Genomic DNA, 22,554 nt, shown 5'->3' with positions numbered 1-22,554 from the left:
TATATATATATATATATATATATATTCCGTATATATGTGTGTATATATATATATAATATATATAATAATTAGTATATATAAATAGAGTAGTAATTGTTTTTGGTATTTCATCTTTTAGATAGAAAGTAGTCAATGATGGCGATCAGATTATAGGAAGATAAAATGGTATTTTTTGCTATTTTTACCTTTTTTCTCGTTATCAGTAAATATCTGAAAGAATGTTTATTTTCAGTTCTAACTTTCTTGGTTCCTCAATCTTTTTCTGTCTGATTTATCCATAAATGAGTGAAAGTAATTTATTTGTACGCATCAGCTAAACTGGACAAATCAAGGTGACAAACCATGGTTGGTGTTTTTGGGCCTTTTGTCCTGCTGCTCAGTGAGTCACAGGACAATAGAAGCTAAATGGAATATATAACCGTCCAGCTGTCTCATTGTCAGAGCAAAGCCCCATCCCTGCAGTCTATCAGCTTATGTGTGTAACTGTAGACATTATATGGAGCTAAACCTATGGCAAATCTTTTCAATATCTTTTCAAATAAAGTCTATCTCAATGTGTCCAGTGTGTAGATGGTCACCTTGTAATATAGTCATTATATTTTATAAAGGTAAAGTGTAATTAATATATAATAGACATATAACCTGTACTATTTTATTGTCTTCTGTTAGTACATAATTATATTTATGGCTAATATCACAATTCCACCAGCAGACCTATTAAAATCAATATATAGTATATTCTCGTCAGCGGATTAGTATCACTCTGATTCCTGCTATATAAATCTAGATGAGTCTGATACAGTCTGATATTTCCCCATTTTGCTTCTTTAAAGTGATAAAGCCGTAGGCACAAAATGGAGGTTCACTTATTTTCTTGCATTTTATCTTATGTTTCTGGGTAAGCAATTTTGGTGGAAGGAGTAAATGCAGGTTTCTAGTTAATGCTTTTTATGCTCAGACTATAAAAATGCCTTAGTAGGAAGAAAGGTATATACTATAGTTATCCATGATCTATGCGCTCAGACATCACACAAATGCACTATTAAGCATTGCTTTTCAAGGTCATGTGTTCTCTAAAATGTACTATTATTATATGCAATCCTAGATACAGTTTATAAAGACAGGAGTACAGTAAACCAGGAATAGGAATTATCAGCAAAATATCATATGAGTAAATCAGTCAGTCAGCCTAACTTACATGTAAGACTGCTTGTGAGCACTAGAACATTTGTCATCCGTTAAGTGTAGCTTGGGACTTCAGAGTGAAAAGATGCCTTTTTCTCAGGGCTGTCGTGTCTGCACGTTTTTCTAATGCATATTTATTAGGCTATGAATAATTTATGAATATGGGCATGGGAGAAAAAACATATGCTTGCTAAATGGAATACATCATACGCGTTCACAACATATTCGGAGGTATTAGGGCATACAGTAGTGCTCTCCTTCAGCGATTGCTCCATTTTTCACTTGTATTAAAGCAGACACACATATGCTATGTAATAAATTAGCATACATATATGTATTAGAGATAAGCAAATTATTGGAGATTTGAATTCGCTGACTTTGCCAAATTTTCCACAAACATTCAATTGGTGGTGAATAAATTTGTGTGAATTTCAATACTAGAAAAAGCTTGTAAGTGCTGAAAGTGCTGAAAAATGCATGTGGGGGAGAGGAAAGAGAGGGAACCTCACTGACCATAAAAGCATGTACTTTACTGTAAGGAGGGAGAAAGGACTCCGCTGGACATAACAGTTTACACTCTACTGTAGAGAGGGAGAAAGGACCTCGCTGGCTATAAGAGCTGACACTTTACCATAGAGAGGGAAAGTACCTCGCTGGCCATAAGAGCTTACACTTTTCCATAGAGAGGGAGAGACAGTACCCTGCTGGCCATAAGAGCTTACACTTTACCATAGAAAGGGAGAGACAGTACCCTGCTGACCATAAGAGCTTACACTTTACTGTAGAGAGTGAGAGAGGACCCCGCTGGCAATAAGAGCTTACACTTTACCATAGAGAGTGAGAGAGGAACCCGCTGGCTATAAGAGCTTACACTTTACCATAGAGAGGGAGAGACAGTACCCTACTGACCATAAGAGCTTACACTTTACCGTAGAGAGTGAGAGAGGACCCCGCTGGCAATAAGAGCTTACACTTTACCATAGAGAGTGAGAGAGGAACCCGCTGGCTATAAGAGCTTACACTTTACCATAGAGAGTGAGAGAGGAACCCGCTGGCTATAAGAGCTTACACTTTACCATAGAGAGGGAGAGACAGTACCCTACTGACCATAAGACCTAACAGTTTACCGTAGAGAGTGAGAGAGGACCCCGCTGGCAATAAGAGCTTACACTTTACCATAGAGAGTGAGAGAGGACCCCGCTGGCCCACAGAAAAAGGGAGACACCAAGGTGGCAGAGCTGGCTCGATTATTGAGGGCAAACTCCGCTAAAGGCAAAAAAGCAACCCAATCATCCTGATCTGCAGACACAAAACACCTCAAATATGTCTCCAAGGTCTGATTCGTCCGCTCGGTCTGGCCATTAGTCTGAGGATGGAAAGCAGACGAGAAAGACAAATTTATGCCCATCCTAGCACAGAATGCTCGCCAAAATCTAGACACGAATTGGGTACCTCTGTCAGAAACGATATTCTCCGGAATACCATGCAAGCGGACCACATTTTGAAAAAACAGAGGAACCAACTCGGAAGAAGAAGGCAACTTAGGCAGGGGAACCAAATGGACCATCTTAGAGAAACGATCACACACCACCCAGATGACAGACATCTTCTGAGAAACAGGAAGATCCGAAATAAAATCCATCGAGATGTGCGTCCAGGGCCTCTTCGGGATAGGCAAGGGCAACAACAATCCACTAGCCCGAGAACAACAAGGCTTGGCCCGAGCGCAAACGTCACAAGACTGCACGAAGCCTCGCACATCTCGAGACAGGGAAGGCCACCAGAAGGACCTTGCCACCAAATCCCTGGTACCAAAGATTCCAGGATGACCTGCCAACGCAGAAGAATGAACCTCAGAAATGACTTTACTGGTCCAATCATCAGGAACAAACAGTCTACCAGGTGGGCAACGATCAGGTCTATCCGCCTGAAACTCCTGCAAGGCCCGCCGCAGGTCTGGAGAAACGGCAGACAATATCACTCCATCCTTAAGGATACCTGTAGGTTCAGAATTACCAGGGGAGTCAGGCTCAAAACTCCTAGAAAGGGCATCCGCCTTAACATTCTTAGAACCCGGCAGGTAGGACACCACAAAATTAAACCGAGAGAAAAACAACGACCAGCGCGCCTGTCTAGGATTCAGGCGTCTGGCGGACTCAAGATAAATTAGATTTTTGTGGTCAGTCAAAACCACCACCTGATGTCTAGCCCCCTCAAGCCAATGACGCCACTCCTCAAAAGCCCACTTCATGGCCAAAAGCTCCCGATTCCCAACATCATAATTCCGCTCGGCGGGCGAAAATTTACGCGAGAAAAAAGCACAAGGTCTCATCACGGAGCAATCGGAACTTCTCTGCGACAAAACCGCCCCAGCTCCGATTTCAGAAGCGTCGACCTCAACCTGAAAAGGAAGAGCAACATCAGGCTGACGCAACACAGGGGCGGAAGAAAAGCGGTGCTTAAGCTCCCGAAAGGCCTCCACAGCAGCAGGGGACCAATCAGCAACATCAGCACCCTTCTTAGTCAAATCAGTCAATGGCTTAACAACATCAGAAAAACCAGCAATAAATCGACGATAAAAGTTAGCAAAGCCCAAAAATTTCTGAAGACTCTTAAGAGAAGAGGGTTGCGTCCAATCACAAATAGCCTGAACCTTGACAGGATCCATCTCGATGGAAGAGGGGGAAAAAATATATCCCAAAAAGGAAATCTTTTGAACCCCAAAAACGCACTTAGAACCCTTCACACACAAGGAATTAGACCGCAAAACCTGAAAAACCCTCCTGACCTGCTGGACATGAGAGTCCCAGTCATCCGAAAAAATCAAAATATCATCCAGATACACAATCATAAATTTATCCAAATAATCACGGAAGATGTCATGCATAAAGGACTGAAAGACTGAAGGGGCATTTGAAAGACCAAAAGGCATCACCAAATACTCAAAGTGGCCCTCGGGCGTATTAAATGCGGTTTTCCACTCATCCCCCTGCTTAATTCGCACCAAATTATACGCCCCACGGAGATCTATCTTAGAGAACCACTTGGCCCCCTTTATGCGAGCAAACAAATCAGTCAGCAGTGGCAACGGATATTGATATTTAACCGTGATTTTATTCAAAAGCCGATAATCAATGCACGGCCTCAAAGAGCCATCTTTCTTAGCCACAAAGAAAAAACCGGCTCCTAAGGGAGATGACGAAGGACGAATATGTCCCTTTTCCAAGGACTCCTTTATATATTCTCGCATAGCAGCATGCTCAGGCACAGACAGATTAAATAAACGACCCTTAGGGTATTTACTACCCGGAATCAAATCTATGGCACAATCGCACTCCCGGTGCGGAGGTAATGAACCAAGCTTAGGTTCTTCAAAAACGTCACGATATTCAGTCAAGAATTCAGGAATCTCAGAGGGAATAGATGATGAAATGGAAACCACAGGTACGTCCCCATGCGTCCCCTTACATCCCCAGCTTAACACAGACATAGCTTTCCAGTCAAGGACTGGGTTATGAGATTGCAGCCATGGCAATCCAAGCACCAACACATCATGTAGGTTATACAGCACAAGAAAGCGAATAATCTCCTGGTGATCCGGATTAATCCGCATAGTTACTTGTGTCCATTATTGTGGTTTATTGCTAGCCAATGGGGTGGAGTCAATCCCCTTCAGGGGTATAGGAGTTTCAAGAGGCTCCAAATCATACCCACAGCGTTTGGCAAAGGACCAATCCATAAGACTCAAAGCGGCGCCAGAGTCGACATAGGCATCCGCGGTAATAGATGATAAAGAACAAATCAGGGTCACAGAAAGAATAAACTTAGACTGTAAAGTGCCAATTGAAACAGACTTATCAAGCTTCTTAGTACGCTTAGAGCATGCTGATATAACATGAGTTGAATCACCGCAATAGAAGCACAACCCATTTTTTCGTCTAAAATTCTGCCGTTCACTTCTGGACAGAATTCTATCACATTGCATATTCTCTGGTGTCTTCTCAGTAGACACCGCCAAATGGTGCACAGGTTTGCGCTCCCGCAGACGCCTATCGATCTGGATAGCCATTGTCATGGACTCATTCAGACCCGCAGGCACAGGGAACCCCACCATAACATCCTTAATGGCATCAGAGAGACCCTCTCTGAAATTCGCCGCCAGGGCGCACTCATTCCACTGAGTAAGCACAGCCCATTTACGGAATTTCTGGCAGTATATTTCAGCTTCGTCTTGCCCCTGAGATAGGGACATCAAGGCCTTTTCCGCCTGAAGTTCTAACTGAGGTTCCTCATAAAGCAACCCCAAGACCAGAAAAAACGCATCCACATTGAGCAACGCAGGATCCCCTGGAGCTAATGCAAAAGCCCAATCCTGAGGGTCGCCCCGGAGCAAGGAAATCACAATCCTGACCTGCTGAGCAGGATCTCCAGCAGAGCGAGATTTCAGGGACAAAAACAACTTGCAATTATTTTTGAAATTTTGAAAGCAAGATCTATTCCCCGAGAAAAATTCAGGCAAAGGAATTCTAGGTTCAGATATAGGAACATGAACAACAAAATCTTGTAAATTTTGAACTTTCGTGGTGAGATTATTCAAACCTGCAGCTAAACTCTGAATATCCATTTTAAACAGGTGAACACAGAGCCATTCCAGGATTAGAAGGAGAGAGAGAGAGAAAGGCTGCAATATAAGCAGACTTGCAAGAGATTCAATTACAAGCACACTCAGAACTGAGAAAAAAAAAAAAAAAATCTTCAGCAGACTTCTCTTTTCTCTCCTTTCTCTGTCAATTAATTTAACCCTTTTTAGGCCGGTCAAACTGTTATGGTTCTCAATGGCAAGAGAACATAGCCCAGCAAACATAAGAACTAGCTCTTGGAAGGATGGAAACTAAACTGACCATGAACTAAACCTGCCGCACAACTAACAGTAGCCGGGTAGCGTAGCCTGCGTTTTATCCCTAGACGCCCAGCGCCGGCCGGAGGACTAACTAATCCTGGCAGAGGAAAATATAGTCCTGGCTCACCTCTAGAGAAATTTCCCCGAAAGGCAGACAGAGGCCCCCACAAATATTGGCGGTGATTTTAGATGAAATGACAAACGTAGTATGAAAATAGGTTTAGCAAAATTGAGGTCCGCTTACTAGATAGCAGGAAGACAGAAAGGGCACTTTCATGGTCAGCTGAAAACCCTATCAAAACACCATCCTGAAATTACTTTAAGACTCTAGTATTAACTCATAACATCAGAGTGGCAATTTCAGATCACAAGAGCTTTCCAGACACAGAAACGAAACTACAGCTGTGAACTGGAACAAAATGCAAAAACAAACAAGGACTAAAGTCCAACTTAGCTGGGAGTTGTCTAGCAGCAGGAACATGCACAGAAAGGCTTCTGATTACAATGTTGACCGGCATGGAAGTGACAGAGGAGCAAGGCTAAATAGCGACTCCCACATCCTGATGGAAACAGGTGAACAGAGAGGATGATGCACACCAGTTCAATTCCACCAGTGGCCACAGGGGGAGCCCAAAATCCAATTTCACAACAGAGAGAGAACCCGGCTGGCTATTAGAGCTTACACTTTACCGTAGAGAGGGAGAGAGGGCCCTGCTGGCCATAAGAGCTTACACTTTAACGTAGACAAAGAGAGTACCCCACAGGCCATAAGAGCTTACACTGTACTGTAGAGAGTGAGAGAGGGCCCCACTGGCCATAAGAACTTACACTTTACTGTAGACAGGAAGAGGGGACCCCACTGGCAATAAGAGCTTACACTTTACAGGAGAGAAGTGGATCATGTCTGTAAGCTCTTATGGCCAGCTCTCTTTCTCTCTCGTGCTCTCTCTCTCCTGTAAAATGTAAGCTCTTATAGTAAGGAGGATTTTCACTTTTCTGAGAGTGTAAGCTCCTATGGCCAGTGGGGTCATAACGCTCTCGTTCTCTTTCACCTGTGTAACGTGTAAGCTCTTATAGTCAGTGAGATCCTCTCTCTCCTTTTTTCTGGAGTGTTAAAGCTGTTATGGTCAGTTCTCTCCTCTCCGCTAGGTCTATTTTCTAAGCAATTACAAGCTTTCCGGTATTTAGATTAGTGCAAGTTTATCTGCAAAAATAAAATTTCGGTGGCAAAATTTGCTGAAGATGGCAAATTCGATTTTCAAAAGATTTGAATATCTCTTCAGAAGATCTGAAAAAAATTAACAGCTCTGTTGGACTGAGAAGGTTTACATAGATACGCTTCTGCCTGTATCTACCCTTTTACTCTCTGTCCTTTGAGGGAGATGCAGTATTCCATGTTATCCAAGAGGCCGTTTTAATTAATTAACACTTTCTGACAATTTACTCAAGAAGAAGTGAATTTATCATGCAGGCAAAATTATTTACCCGTATATACTCGAGTATAAGCCGAGATTTTCAGCCCAAATTTTTGGGCTGAAAGTGCCCCTCTCGGCTTATACTTGAGTCACGGTCAGCGGCAGGGACAGCGGGTGAGGGGGAGAGAGGATTGTCGCATACTCACCTAGTCCCGGCGCTCCTGGCGCTCCCCCTGCCTGTCACACTGTCTTCGGGTGCCGCAGCTCTTCCCCTGTTCAGCGGTCACGTGGGACCACTCATTAAAGTTATGAATATGGACTCCACTCCCATAGGGGTGGAGCCGCATATTCATTTCTCTAATCAGCGGTGCCAGTGACCGCTGACAGAGGAAGAGCTGCAGCACCCGAAGACAGTGTGACAGGCAGGGGGAGCGCCAGGAGTGCCGGGACTAGGTGAGTATTACATATTCACCTGTCCACGTTCCAACCGCCGGGCGCTGCTCTGTCTTCCCTTCCTTTGGCTCTGACTGTTCAGGTCAGAGGGCGCGATGACGTACTAGTCTGCGCGCCACCCTCTGCCTGAACAGTCAGTGCAGAGAGACGCCGGGACGGGACGCTGAGGAGCTGAAAGCAAGAGAGGTGAGTATGTGTTTTTTTTTTTTTATTGCAGCAGCAGCATTATATATGGCACAGATTTATAAGGAGCATCTATGGGGCAATAATGAACAGTGCAGAACATATATGGCACTGCTTTATAAGGAGCATCTATGGGGCCATAATGAACAGTGCAGAGCATATAAGGCACAGCTTTATAAGGAGCATCTATGGGGCCATAATGAACAGTGCAGAGCATATATGGCACTGCTTTATAAGGAGCATCTATGGGGCAATAATGAACAGTGCAGAGCATATAAGGCACAGCTTAATAAGGAGCATCTATGGGGCAATAATGATCAGTGCAGAGCATATAAGGCACAGCTTAATAAGGAGCATCTATGGGGCAATAATGAACAGTGCAGAGCATATATGGCACAGCTTTATAAGGAGCATCTATGGGGCAATAATGAACAGTGCAGAGCATATATGGCACAGCTTTATAAGGAGCATCTATGGGGCAATAATGAACGCTATAGAGCATATATGGCACAGCTTTATAAGGAGCATCTATGGGGCCATAATGAATGGTGCAGAGCATTCTATATGGCACAGCTATATATGGAGCATCTATGGGGCAATAATCAACGGTATGGAGCATTATATATGGCACAGCTTTATATGGAACCTCCTTTGGGGCAATAATGAACGGTATGGAGCATCTATTTTTATTTTCAAAATTCACCGGTAGCTGCTGTATTTTCCACCCTAGGCTTATACTCGAGTCAATAAGTTTTCCCAGTTTTTTGTGGCAAAATTAGGGGGGTCGGCTTATACTCGGGTCGGCTTATACTCGAGTATATACGGTAATAGATACAATATTTTAAAAAATTGAGACTGGAATTGGTAAGACCCAGGTAGGCTGCTGGATCATAGATAATTGTATTGGAAACCCACATTAGTTTAGATATTAGTTATGATATGTGATCATTAGCTGTAGTACACAACTGTAAAAATACACACTTACTTATTATACATTATGAAGACCTAAACCCCCCAAAGACATTGAATAGCAGTTGGCTGCATGATTGATAGACCAAAAGATATCTCCCTTGATTCCTCCACTGAACTTTGTGTTGTCTAGGAAAGGGAGGACCCCAAACACATTACACTGTTGGCAATCCTGTAACTGGCATCTAGCTATACATTACACTTACAGCAGGTCATAACAGCTCTACTAAATACTTTTGTAAAAAATTTTAAAGATGCACTCTGATTATTATTTTTTCATTAAATGTGTGTATACACTCACCGGCCACTTTATTAGGTACACCTGTCCAACTTCTTGTTAACACTTAATTTCTAATCAGCCAATCACATGGCGGCAACTCAGTGCATTTAGGCATGTAGACATGGTCAAGACAATCTCCTGCAGTTCAAACCGAGCATCAGTATGGGGAAGAAAGGTGATTTGAGTGCCTTTGAACGTGGCATGGTTGTTGGTGCCAGAAGGGCTGGTCTGAGTATTTCAGAAACTGCTGATCTACTGGGATTTTCACGCACAACCATCTCTAGGGTTTACAGAGAATGGTCCGAAAAAGAAAAAAAATCCAGTGAGCGGCAGTTCTGTGGGCGGAAATGCCTTGTTGATGCCAGAGGTCAGAGGAGAATGGGCAGACTGGTTCGAGCTGATAGAAAGGCAACAGTGACTCAAATCGCCACCCGTTACAACCAAGGTAGGCCTAAGAGCATCTCTGAACGCACAGTGCATCGAACTTTGAGGCAGATGGGCTACAGCAGCAGAAGACCACACCGGGTACCACTCCTTTCAGCTAAGAACAGGAAACTGAGGCTACAATTTGTACAAGCTCATCGAAATTGGACAGTAGAAGATTGGAAAAACGTTGCTTGGTCTGATGAGTCTCGATTTCTGCTGCGACATTCGGATGGTAGGGTCAGAATTTGGCGTAAACAACATGAAAGCATGGATCCATCCTGCCTTGTATGGAGCATCTTTGGGATGTGCAGCCGACAAATCTGCGGCAACTGTGTGATGCCATCATGTCAATATGGACCAAAATCTCTGAGGAATGCTTCCAGCACCTTGTTGAATCTATGCCACGAAGAATTGAGGCAGTTCTGAAGGCAAAAGGGGGTCCAACCCGTTACTAGCATGGTGTACCTAATAAAGTGGCCGGTGAGTGTATATGCATGTACTGTAGTGTTAGTAGTGTAGTATTAGTATTCTCACCTACCGCCACTCTCTCCGGGATCCAATATCATTCTGTTCCTCTTCCCAGAGATGAAGTACACTGCAGGCTCCCAGGGTCGAACTTCACTCTGCGTGGATCATCAGAATGAGGCTTCATAGGCGTACATTGTAAGAAAGAGTGAGTCGGGTAGTCTGAATTATGGTGATGTCACTAAGGAGTGGGACAACGCTGGATCCAGAAGAAAGCTGCTTTAGGTGAGTTTATAAATACACTCGCCTTACACACCATACACATATACACAAATTTAATGGGGGGAAAAAAAATCATTGGAGTGCTTCTTCAAATTCACATGACCTAACAGATTCAAACAATTTAGGGTTTTCCAGGATGGAACTTTGAAGTCAAAGTACACGGCTCATCATTATAGATACAGATAAAAAAGGCCTAAAATAGTATGGTGTACTGCTTCAGCACTACAAGGCATAGAAAATGGGGTAGTAGCCTCAATCTGAGTATAATAATTCATTCGAGTGATGTGGGAAATCAAGACATGAGAGGTGCAGGAGATGGAGAGTCTGTGACTGTGAATTGATTGGTCTGTGATATACTGCAGAACTATGCCTTAATTATGCAATTTTTTAGTCACTATAAACTAAGATAACAGTTTAAATCACCTATTTTTCATACTTAAGAAAAATGCTGAAACCAAGGCTAGTGTGTCTAAAGTAAACTATGCTTCATGGCTTATGGGGCTGACAATCCATAAACTTTTTTTAATTTATTTTACATTCTTCTGTGAAAACATTTTTTCTTTTTTGTAAAAGACAAAAAGAAAATTTCCAACATTCTTGACATTTTAAACTGTCTACCTCACAAACTGTCCATGCAACATTTTTTATTATTATTTTTGCACACCTGTTTTAATAGTCCAATTGTATATTTGTGCTCTCCATGCCAATCCTGCACCCTATAGCAGGTGCTGGCTTTAGGGAAACGAACCTACCTTGCAATTCTTGTCACAGCTTTTTGGGAAAATAGGTTTTTTTTATCCCCCCAAAAATATTTACAGTACTTGTTTGATTTCCTGTTTTGTCTAATGTAACAGCTGTACATCCCATGACAATGCTATGTGCTGTTCCCACATGTTCCTTACTGGGCCTGTATCTAGCATAACTCTATTCTTAAGACCTTTTTGAATATGAATAAGCAAAACAAAGTTTAATGTTCTTTATACTTGTTTTACCAGCACTATTGTTGCTTCAATTTCCTTTGTAAGCATGTGCTATCCAACCAATGTAGAATTTTTAGCTATGTTTTTTGTTGGAGGGAAATGATTAAAATTAAAAAAGTGCCCATACATTTTATTTTTGTATAGTACTTAGATTAGCCCACTTTAGCTATCGTACAACTCACAACTATACTTTGGGCTGGTGCATAATTTTCTTTTCTGGTTGTGTACCTACTTACCAGTGTAGCATTTTTGGTTACGGCTTCTTGTCAGTGTGGGGATGAAAAGTTTTTTAAAAAAAATATAATACATGTTTTACTTTTTTCATACCTGTTTTACAAGTCCATTTTGCAACCATACTTCCCACAGCTTTACTGTGTAGAGTTGCCACATTTTCCTTTCGGGGGCATGTACTTTCCTACCCAGGGCCTCCTTCAGGGCATTATTGCTCTTATTGGTTTATGGGGTCTGGTGAGCAGAAGCAAGGAGGAGGGCCCGGACCGGGTCCCCTTCTTTTTGCTACAGCTCACCGTGCCCCAGGGACAGGATTCGGCCAGTTCAGTAACTGAACGTGTGTCCTCGGACACACATTCCGGTGAAATCTATTATTGTGCAGGAAGTGACCAGCTTCTTACATGGGAATAACTAACAGCTGCCAGTCCATCAGAGGTCGGCAACTGACGTTGGCTTGCACGTTGCTGGCATATGACGTCACTGTGCTCTGGAAGCGATGTTCTAGATAACTGTGTGCTATTTTCTGCAGATGAATCCTGGCTGGAAGAAGTGATGGCGATTTGTGCTGGATTAAGAAAAAAAGTGAAGATGAATATCATCAAGTAAAGACATCACTGGTGAGTCAGTGTGCTATGTGTACACTTACAGTATGCACTGTATACTATGTACAGAGCTCCTATGTATAATGTCGCTGCTGGTCCCTGTATTACCTGTACACTGACACTATATACAGAGTTCCTGTGTATAAAGTCTCTGGTGAGTCATTGTATCACCTATAAACTTACACTATACACTGTATACTATGTAAAGAGCTCCAGTGTATAATTGCACTGATGGCAATATTAGTGTTGTCTTTTTTTTATTAATGATCAGTATTGCAGTATTCAGTCACTATGTGGTGGAAATATGTGGTCTGGTCATGGTGTGGTGGTATTTAGAAAAATAGGTGTTGCTTCAGCGTCTTAAAAATTAAATTTTATTTATCAAAATTAAAAAGAAAGATCATGACAGACATGATGTAACATGATAAATGGCTATGCGTTTCGAACACAAATTATTTTTTGATTACCGCACGTGAGACTACACGGGTTCCACGCTTCTACACGCCGCATGCTGCTGCAGGTGAGCTGGTTATTTTTCTTCCTTTTTGGTGGTATTTAGTCCTGGTATGTTGTATTATTTGGTCACTATGAGGTGGCAATATGTGATCTGGTCATGGTGTATCAGTATTTGTTCCTCGTATGTGGTATCACTCAGTCACCATGTGGTTGTAATATGTGATCTGGTCATGGTGTGGCAGTATTTGTTCCTTGTATGTGGTATTATTCTGTCACTATGTGGTGGTAATATGTGGTCTAGCCATGGTGTAATGGTATTTGTCACTTGTTGAAATTTATAAAAAGTTACAGTAGATTAGGGCTCAGCCAAAAGAATCTTCCTTGTCTGTCGTTTACATTCCTACCAATGTAACTTTCTTGGTTATAGCTTGTTAGCATGGGTGAAGAAGTGTTTTAAAAAACATTGAAAATACAATAAACTTCTTTTTCTTTTTTCATACCTGTTTTACTAGCCCGATTTAACAACTGTACACCCCACGATACTGCAAATTGGTCCCAAATTTTCCTTTATGTGCACTCATCAGCATAGCATTCTTGGTTACAGTTTTTTATCAGGGGGAAAGTTGTGTTGAAAATAATGTTTTTAAATAGTACACATTTTACTTTTTGCATACCTGTTTTATTAATCCAATTTAGCTACCGCTGATTTAACATTTGTAAGTTGCTTAACAAAAAAAAATCTTTGAAAAAATTACACTAAACTGAGACATTTAACTGTGCAGGTCTGTTTCAGCACATTGGATTAGGTTGGCAAGTTGAAAACACATACACATTACACAAATACAACAGGTGGGCTGTTGTTACATTAGCCTTTATAGCTGTCACATGTACCCTACCTAGAATTTTTGGTTGAGTCCATATTTTTCATCGGTTGTATAAGTGTGGAAAAACATTTTTATACAAACGAAAAAGTGGCATTGGCAACGGACATGTTAGTGTGAGGAAATTAAACATCCATATCATGAATAAGAATAGGGGATCAGCTAGCAGTACGAACACCGCCACCAGCACAAGCATTTTGAGCAGCTCTAGAACAAATGCAGGTCTCGATTGCCCTCTTTGCCTTTGGCGAGCATAATATTGAAGAGTTATTAACAAATTGGGGAAATCCCACCAAAAATCCCTCTCTATTAAACCTTAAAATTTAACTTTTATTATGGGTACGTTTAAAATGCTGAAGGGTATACAAATTTGTCTCTAATCTGCCTCAAATTGAAATATTCATTACAATTGAATTGTATAAATTCATTGGGTGACACCCCGGGGTACCAACACTTATAGGACAGAATAGGACAATCAAAGTTATAGCACTCATCACCTCAACATGTTTCACCACAAGTGCGGCGTTATCAGGGAATGGGGCACTCTGTATTCATTAAGGAACAAATAACAAGTAGCTTAGATGGATTTTGCTCATTGTTGTTGGATACATATTCAAGAAATGGTGGAATCTCTTCAAGGGTTACAGGTTCAACAGAATTTACATTGTTGATAGCTAATTCTTCTGCTGATGGATTATATATTACTGGTGATTCAGCTACAACATCACAATTCTGCAACACATGTTCTTCATTCAGTTGTGTTATTTATTGGATCTAAGCCACATGGATGGAGAGAGTGATCACTCAAGGAATAAAATTCAGATTCTCTGTTCCCCATGGTCTTGACACCATGTTGCCCATAGAAAGCACCATCCAAACTGAATGAATGACCGTCATCAAGTCCATGACCCTACATGCATTTTATAAACAATCAGGTTTAGCATAGACCACAGGCCCAGAGAGGTGAATTATTACTTGTCTACGTGCAGGAAATGTTTAATTACTACTGACAAAACAGAGAGATCTCGTGAGCTATCACTGGATCTCTGCTTGAAGAGAGAGACCAGGAAGCTTTCTCATATGGGTGGCTCCTGGTGACATTGCTGCACCTATTAAAAAGACAACTCACCACACTTCACCAGTGAAAAGTATATTACCATTGTCACTATCACTATCACAATGGTCTTTGCTCTGATCAGAACATTTTCACTTCAATCAGAGCACAGACCAGCGTGACAATGATAGGTAGTCTGTGTGCAATATGGTATTAAACAAGGCTGTTATCCCATTTTATCATTCGTTTACCCAAAGCCAGATTTGTTGAGGGGACGTCACTTGGTTCATTACTAAAGTTGTGTTTGCATTAAAGAGCTTGAAAGAGGTTGGATGCAAACAGGGCTGTATTTGGCATTCATGCTGCCTTAGGCACTTTAAATAGGCATGCCCCCTACTGATGAGTCAAACTTTGAGCATGTGCACACATCTATTAAAGGCAGATCTGCTATGCAACTCGCTAATTAAATGTTAAAAAAATGAACATTTGCACTTGCTGTACAGATGATCAGTCTTTTGAGGTTCTTTTCATAACTTCAGGTTTTAATGACACCAAGAGGTTAAAATAGGTAACCTAACCATTTTTCATGCTACCGCTAGGAAGCCACTCACTAGTTCTTAATACAATTTCAATTAAAAAAAAATGGCCAAAAGATGTTAGAAAAAAAGCAAAAAGCAGTCTCTTTAGGACAAAAAAAATGTTTTCAGTGTGTCCTAATATGTCTTCAGCCTGAAAAATTACAGGATCTGCAGATGTCTAAAACACATCATGTGCACATACTGTAAAACTTCATATACTTTTTAGATAGTAGCTAAGGCACTCACACAAATTAGACTAAAGTTGGCCAAACCTAGAGATAGACAGGAACAAAAGGTTCCAGAATATCCGAATTTGGAACGCATATCCTTTTATTCTCTAAAAGATAAGCATACCACCAGAGATGTCAAGCAGCAGTTCTATTATAAAGAACACAAGAGCACTCAACAATGTGATAGCTTCCAGCCAATTGATTTTACAGCAGTCTATAGTGTACAGGACATTTAGTCAAATACTTATTCAGCTAACATACCGTATATACTCGAGTATAAGCCGACCCGAGTATAAACCGACCCCCCTAATTTTGCCACAAAAAACTGGGAAAACTTAATGACTTGAGTATAAGCCTAGGGTGGAAAATGCAGCAGCTACTGGAAAATTTAAAAAATAAAAAAAATGCCAATAAAAGTAAAATTAATTGAGACATCAGTAGTTTAAGTGTTTTTGAGTATCCATATTGAATCTGGAGCCCCATATAATGCTCCATACAGTTCATGATGGGCCCCATAAAATGCTCCATATTAAAATATGCCCCATATAATGCTGCACAAATGTTGATTATGACCCCATAAGATGCTCCATACAGACATTTGCCCCATATAATGCTCCACAAATGCTGATTATGGCTCCATAAGATGCTCCATAGAGATATTTGCCCCATATAATGCTGCACATGGCCCCATAGAGATATTTGCCCCATATAATGCTGCACATGGCCCCATAAGATGCTCCATACAGATATTTGCCCCATATAATGCTGTACATGGCCCCATACAGATATTTGCCCCATATAATGCTGCACATGGCCCCATAGAGATATTTGCCCCAAATAATGCTGCACATGGCCCCATAAGATGCTCCATACAGATATTTGCCCCATATAATGCTATGCATGGCCCCATACAGATATTTGCCCCATATAATGCTGCACATGGTCCCATACAGATATTTGCCCCATATAATGCTGCACATAGCCCCATCCAGATATTTGCCCCACATAATGCTGCACATGGCCCCATAAGATGCTCCATACAGACATTTGCCCCATATGCTATTGCTGCGATTAAAAAAAAATTACATACTCACCTCTTAGGCCCCCGGCACTTGCTATATTCACTGGTCCGCGTTCCACCAACAGCCGGCACTGTGTCTTCCCCGTCCTCTGCACTGACGCTCAGGCAGAGGGCAGCGCGCACACTAATCGCGTCACCATGCCCTCTGACCTGAGCGTCACTACAGAGGACCAGAAGACTCAGCGGCGCTGACGGTGGAACAGGGAACAGGTGAATATCTCGCACTACGTTATACTCACCTGCTCCTGGTGTGGTGCAGTCCCTGGTTCTCCAGCGCCGGCAGCTTCTTCCTGTAGTGAGCGGTCACATGGTACCGCTCATTTCAGCCTAAAAAAATAGGCTGAAATTCTCGGCTTATACTCGAGTATATACGGTATGTGGTCTCTTTCAGATGGCTATATTTTTAGTCTGGCAAACTGACCATATAAATGATCTAGAATCAAGTGTAATAAATTAAATATTGCTTCATCTAGATGATTACATCACCAGAACCACTATTGGTACTCAACTACATCACCAGTGCAACCGTTAGTGCTCGACTACATTACCAGTACCACCGTCGGTGCTCAACTACATCACCAGTACCATCGTCGATGCTCGGCTACATCACCAGTACCATTGTCAGTGCTTGGCTACATCACCAGTAGCTCCATCGGTGCTTGACTACTTTGCCAGTAGCACCTGGTAGCACCAGTAGCACTACCAATTGCTCAAAAGACCTCTTAGAAGTGGACAGATTAGGAGACAGGATTATGACTTTCTACTGCATCCGCTCTTTGTGCAGTTTTCTAGAAGGTATTTTCAACTATAGTTTGGCTTCTCAGGACTAGGTGCCCCACCAATCTGCTCAGAATTATTGGGCATAAAGCATAAAAAATAAAAAAAATCGCCCGGAAGTTTAGTTACTCTTTGAGGTGCATTTGCAAAGCTGCCAATAATTGGAAACCAAATGGTCTATCTAAACAGGCTGTCAACAATCACCAGATGCATAATTCTTCAGCTTACCTAAAGGGAGTCTGTCACCCCAAAAGTGGCAAATAAACTGCATAAACATTTATATAGGGGACATAGCCCCATACAAAAATCATATACAGTTTAGCTTAAAGTGGTTGTCCAGTGTAAAATGACAAGTCTGCAGTCACTCTGTGTGACTGCAGAATTGTGAGTCCACCCAGCGCACACACTGTGGCTATGGGCATGTACTGACACCAGATTCCTGCATTCCTGTGGCTGCCACATGACGACCCAGAAGAGTAGCAAGCAAATTGTTTCAGTGAGGCAGAGATGACCTTGTGTTATGCGCATGTTGTTTGCTCATTCAAAACCCCTCCTCTTTACTGAAGCAATTCAAAGCGCAGTCAAAGAGACAAGAACTCGGCATCAGAATGAGCCTTCAGCCACAGTGCCAGTCACACTGACACTGGGAGCATGCTGCTGCACTTGTCCAATATCAGTGTGTAAGCACAGACTTGCAAGTTGATTTTAGCCAGCACTCAATATTACAGAACGCTGTCAAAAAAGAAAAAAGACTGGCTTTAATAAACATATATGGGGTCGCACGCATTCAGCAAAGCATCGCATTAGCTAAGCATCAAGCTAAAAGCAGTTACTCCATGGCAAGGAATTAACATCCATCTTCTCTTTTTTCTCTTCACCCAGTTAATCATGTCATTCAACCTCTGAACTGAACTATCTTGCATGTTTTTTCAATCTATTCAATGTCAGCAAGCAGCCTGAATGGTAATCATGTCATTCAGCTCCTTTGCTAGAATTCATCAGTTACATGGTTCCCAGTACTTACTGTTGTAGATCCATGGTGGGGGAAAATCTTTGTAGATGTTATCTTAGGAGAGGTACTATAGTATAGAGATGTATTCAGGACTGTGTCTTTGATCATCTTCTCCACACCAGGATGTGTTGAGCAGCAGTCCCTAATTTATAACTAGCCAGCTCCCATAATCCCTCTCTCCTCTCCCTGTACTGGGGCCTATACATTTAGATTCATTCTTAGGGGTGCAGGCATGTGTGGGGTCGCACACATTCAGCAAAGCATCGCGTTAGCTAAGCATCAAGCTAAAAGCAGTTACTCCATGGCAGTTAGTCAGTGCAGGAGTCAGGTAACCCACACTCTGCTCTCCCATTTATCCATGTGCTTTATTCCTATCCTCTTATGTTCCCTTGCCATCCCCCCTCCATCATGACTCATACACCTCAGCCCCTCTATACTTCCCTCTCCTGTGTACAGCTCCCATGCACTTCTCACCTTCCTGAAAAACCTCAGCCTATCTTGCCCAAACACACTGCACAAAAAAAATTGTACAACTTCCAAAACCTCTTGCTTTTTATCTTCCTACTCCTGCTGATTTCGGGGGACATCTCCCCCAACCCTGGTCCACCATCCCCCAACCTCAGCCACTACCCTACCTCATATCAAAACCATACTAACCATATTAATATTACTTGCACTCTCTCATCTCTCTCTTTCAATTGTGCCCTTTGGAATCAACAGTCTGTATGTAACAAGCTTCCTTTCCTGCACAACTACTTTCTGAACAACTCTCTAAATCTGTTGTCCCTCACTGAAATCTGGATCCAGGACTCTGACACTGTCTCCCCTGCTGCCATTTCTCTGGTGGCTTACAATTCTTCCATTCCCCGAGACCCATAAACAGACCTGGTGGTGGAGTCGGCATACTCCTGTCCCCACAATGCACTTTCGAGGTCATCCCCCCAGTTCCGTCACTCTCATTCCCTTCTTTTGAGGTCCACACCATCAGGCTCTTTCGTCCCCTCTCCCTCAGAGTAGCGGTGATATACCGGCCCCAGGCTCACCCACCCACTTCCTGGACCATTTCTCAGCCTGGTTGCCGCACTTTATGTCCTCAGAGCTCCCAACCCTTATCCTGGGAGACTTCAACAGCCCCACTTCCACATCCGCATAACAGCTTCTATCACTAACCACTTCTCTCAGCCTCTCACAGCTCTCAAACTCTGAGATGCACAAGGGCGGTAACACCCTTGACCTGGTCTTTGTCCGGCTCTGTTCAATCTCCTACCTAAACAACTCACTGCTTTCCCTCTCTGACCACAACATTCTCTCTTTCACGCTCACAAATCCTCACCAACCCCAGCACACTCCTACCTACCATTCAGTCAGAAATCTACAAAAAGCCATTAACCCTGATACACTTTCAGACTCCCTACACTCATCGCTGTCCCCAATCTCATCTTTTTCCTGTCCTGATCTGGCTGTACACCACTACAATGACACTCTCAGAAACACCCTGGACCAAGTAGCGCCCCTCACCCTTAGAACCTCCAAACACAGAGTTAAACAGCCCAGGCTCACATCGCAAACTCGATTTCTCCAGCGATGCTATAGGAGAGCTGAACGCTTATGGAGGAAAACTCGCACACCAGAAGACTTCATCCACTTGAAATTTCTGTTAAAAACCTATAACTCTGCCCTTCACCTCACCAAACAGACCTACTACACCACCCTGATCTCCTCACTATCCAACAACCCAAGAAACTTTTTGACACCTTTCACTCCCTTCTTAGGCCAAAAGCACAAGCCCTTATCACAGACATTTGTGCTGATGACCTGGCCTCCCACTTTATAGAAAAAATAGATAACATCTGTGACGAAATCCACTCCCAACCACCAAGTTCAGTGACTCCCATCCCTCCCTGCATATCCCCTGGCTCACTCTCCACATTTGATCCCATCACAGAAGAAGAAGTTTCCAGGCTCCTCTCTTCTTCTCGTCCGACTACATGCACTACTGACCCCATTCCCTCTCATCTCCTGCAGTCCCTCTCTCCAGTCGTCACAACTCACCTAACTACAATCTTTTATCTTTCCCTCTCCTCGGGCATTTTCCCATCCTCCTTCAAACAATCTATCATTACTCCATTATTAAAGAAACCCTCTCTCGATCCATCCTGCACAAATAACTACAGACCAGTTTCCAATCCCCCTTCATCTCTAAACACTTGGAACGCCTAGTCTACTCCCGCTTACCCGTTACCTCTCCACTCACTCTATCCTAGACTCTTCACAGTCCGGCTTCCGGCCCCTACATTCAACAGCAACTGCACTCATCAAAGTGACCAATGACCTTCTGACAGCAAAATGTAATGGTGTCCACTCTCTGCTCATTCTTCGTGACCTTTCTGCAGCTTTGACACTGTTGATCACCATCTCCTACTCTCTAGGCTCCAGTCACTAGGCATTAAGGACACTGCTCTCTCCTGGTTCTCTTCCTACCTTTCTGATCGCTCCTTCAGTGTTTTGTTTGATGGCTCCATTTCATCTCCTCTTCCTCTCGCTGTCGGGGTACCTCAGGGCTTAGTCCTTGGCCCCCTTCTCTTCTCTCTCTCTGCATGGCCCCAGTTGGACAGACCATCAGCAGATTTGGCTTTCAGTACCATCTTTACGCTGATGACACACAACTATACACGTCATCCCCTGACCTTACCTCCCGCTGTACTACAGAACGCCAGTGACTGTCTGTCTGCAGTCTCCAACATCATGTCCTCTCTCTATCTGAAAATCAACCTCTCCAAAACTGAACTTCTGCCCCTGCCATCCACCAACCTCCCTAAATCTGACATTTCCCTCTCCGTGGGTGGCACCATAATAACACCCTGGCAGCAGGTGCTGTCTGGGTGTTATGGTTGACTCTGATCCCTCCTTCACATCCCATATACAATCTCTTGCCTGCTTCTGCTGCTTACACCTAAAGAACATCACTAGAATCCACCCTTTTCTCACCATGGAAACAACAAAAACCCTCACTGTCGCCCTGATCCACTCCCGCCTGGACTACTGTAATGCTCTATTAATTGGCCTCACCCTTACTTGACTTTCCCTTCTCCAGTCTATCCTTAATGCAGCCACCAGGGTTGTCCATCTAGCTAATCAGTATTCAGATGTGTCTGCTCTTTGCCAGTTGTTACACTGGCTGCCCATTCATTATAGGATCCAATTCAACGTACTTGTTCTCACCCACAAAGCTCTCCACAGTACGGCACCCCCTTATGGAGCGCCCCCACTGCCGCAGGGCCGAGGGGTACCCATTACCGGGCCTCTCTGTCTCAGTTCTGGGGTTGTCACGGTGGCTAGACCCGGCCCGTGACCCCGCTGAGGGGCGTCCAATGAAGGTGGAGAGTGATGCTGTTGTGGTGTGGTGTCGGTCGCAGTAAATAACAAGGACACCAGGTTGCAGTCTCTTTACCTCTTTAATGAAGGCTTCCGGATCCTCAGTCCGAAATACGGTTAACCGGGCTGCGTGAGTCCAGCCGGTCCGATGGCACCTCCAGAGTTCCCTTTGCAGGTGGAAATCTGTGCCTACCTTCTAGCGCTTGTGTGTTGTAGTCCTTCCCTGCTGTGCTTTCGGGATAGTCCTCATAACTGTTGTGTCTGTTTCTGAAGTTCCCTCACAACTCGATTATGATGTTCTGTTTTGTCCCCCAGATGATATGGCTAGGACACACCCGTATGACGGAAATGGCTCGGAGGTCTTCCGGGACCCTAGAGTCGCCCCTCTCCAGATGTTGCCCCCTGTGTCTGCTTAGGTGATGTTGGGTGAGACAGCCCGCCTATAACTGACTGTCCTGCCGTAGGTTTGAAGTAAGGCCTGGAGCTCAATTCTTCCTCGGCGTCCCGGCAACCGGCTACGTGCCTCAGTAGGATGTTGCCTCATCTTACAGCACGACTCCTACTGGTGTTTCTCCTTGTTGCGTTGATCTAGTTTCTCACTCAGCACAATAAACCTCGCTTCTTGTCCTTTCTTGGGGTACTGAAGCGATGAAGTGCAGGTGCGGTCCCGTAACGTTCTTTCTGTTCGCTAGGCCTCTGTCAGGATCCCACCCCTGACAGGGACCCCCCTGAATCTTCC

This window comes from Ranitomeya variabilis, chromosome 6 (genome assembly GCF_051348905.1).
Source record: "Ranitomeya variabilis isolate aRanVar5 chromosome 6, aRanVar5.hap1, whole genome shotgun sequence".
Lineage (NCBI taxonomy): Eukaryota > Metazoa > Chordata > Amphibia > Anura > Dendrobatidae > Ranitomeya > Ranitomeya variabilis.
The sequence above is the reverse complement of the archived record's forward strand: the minus strand, read 5'-3'. Positions refer to the sequence as shown.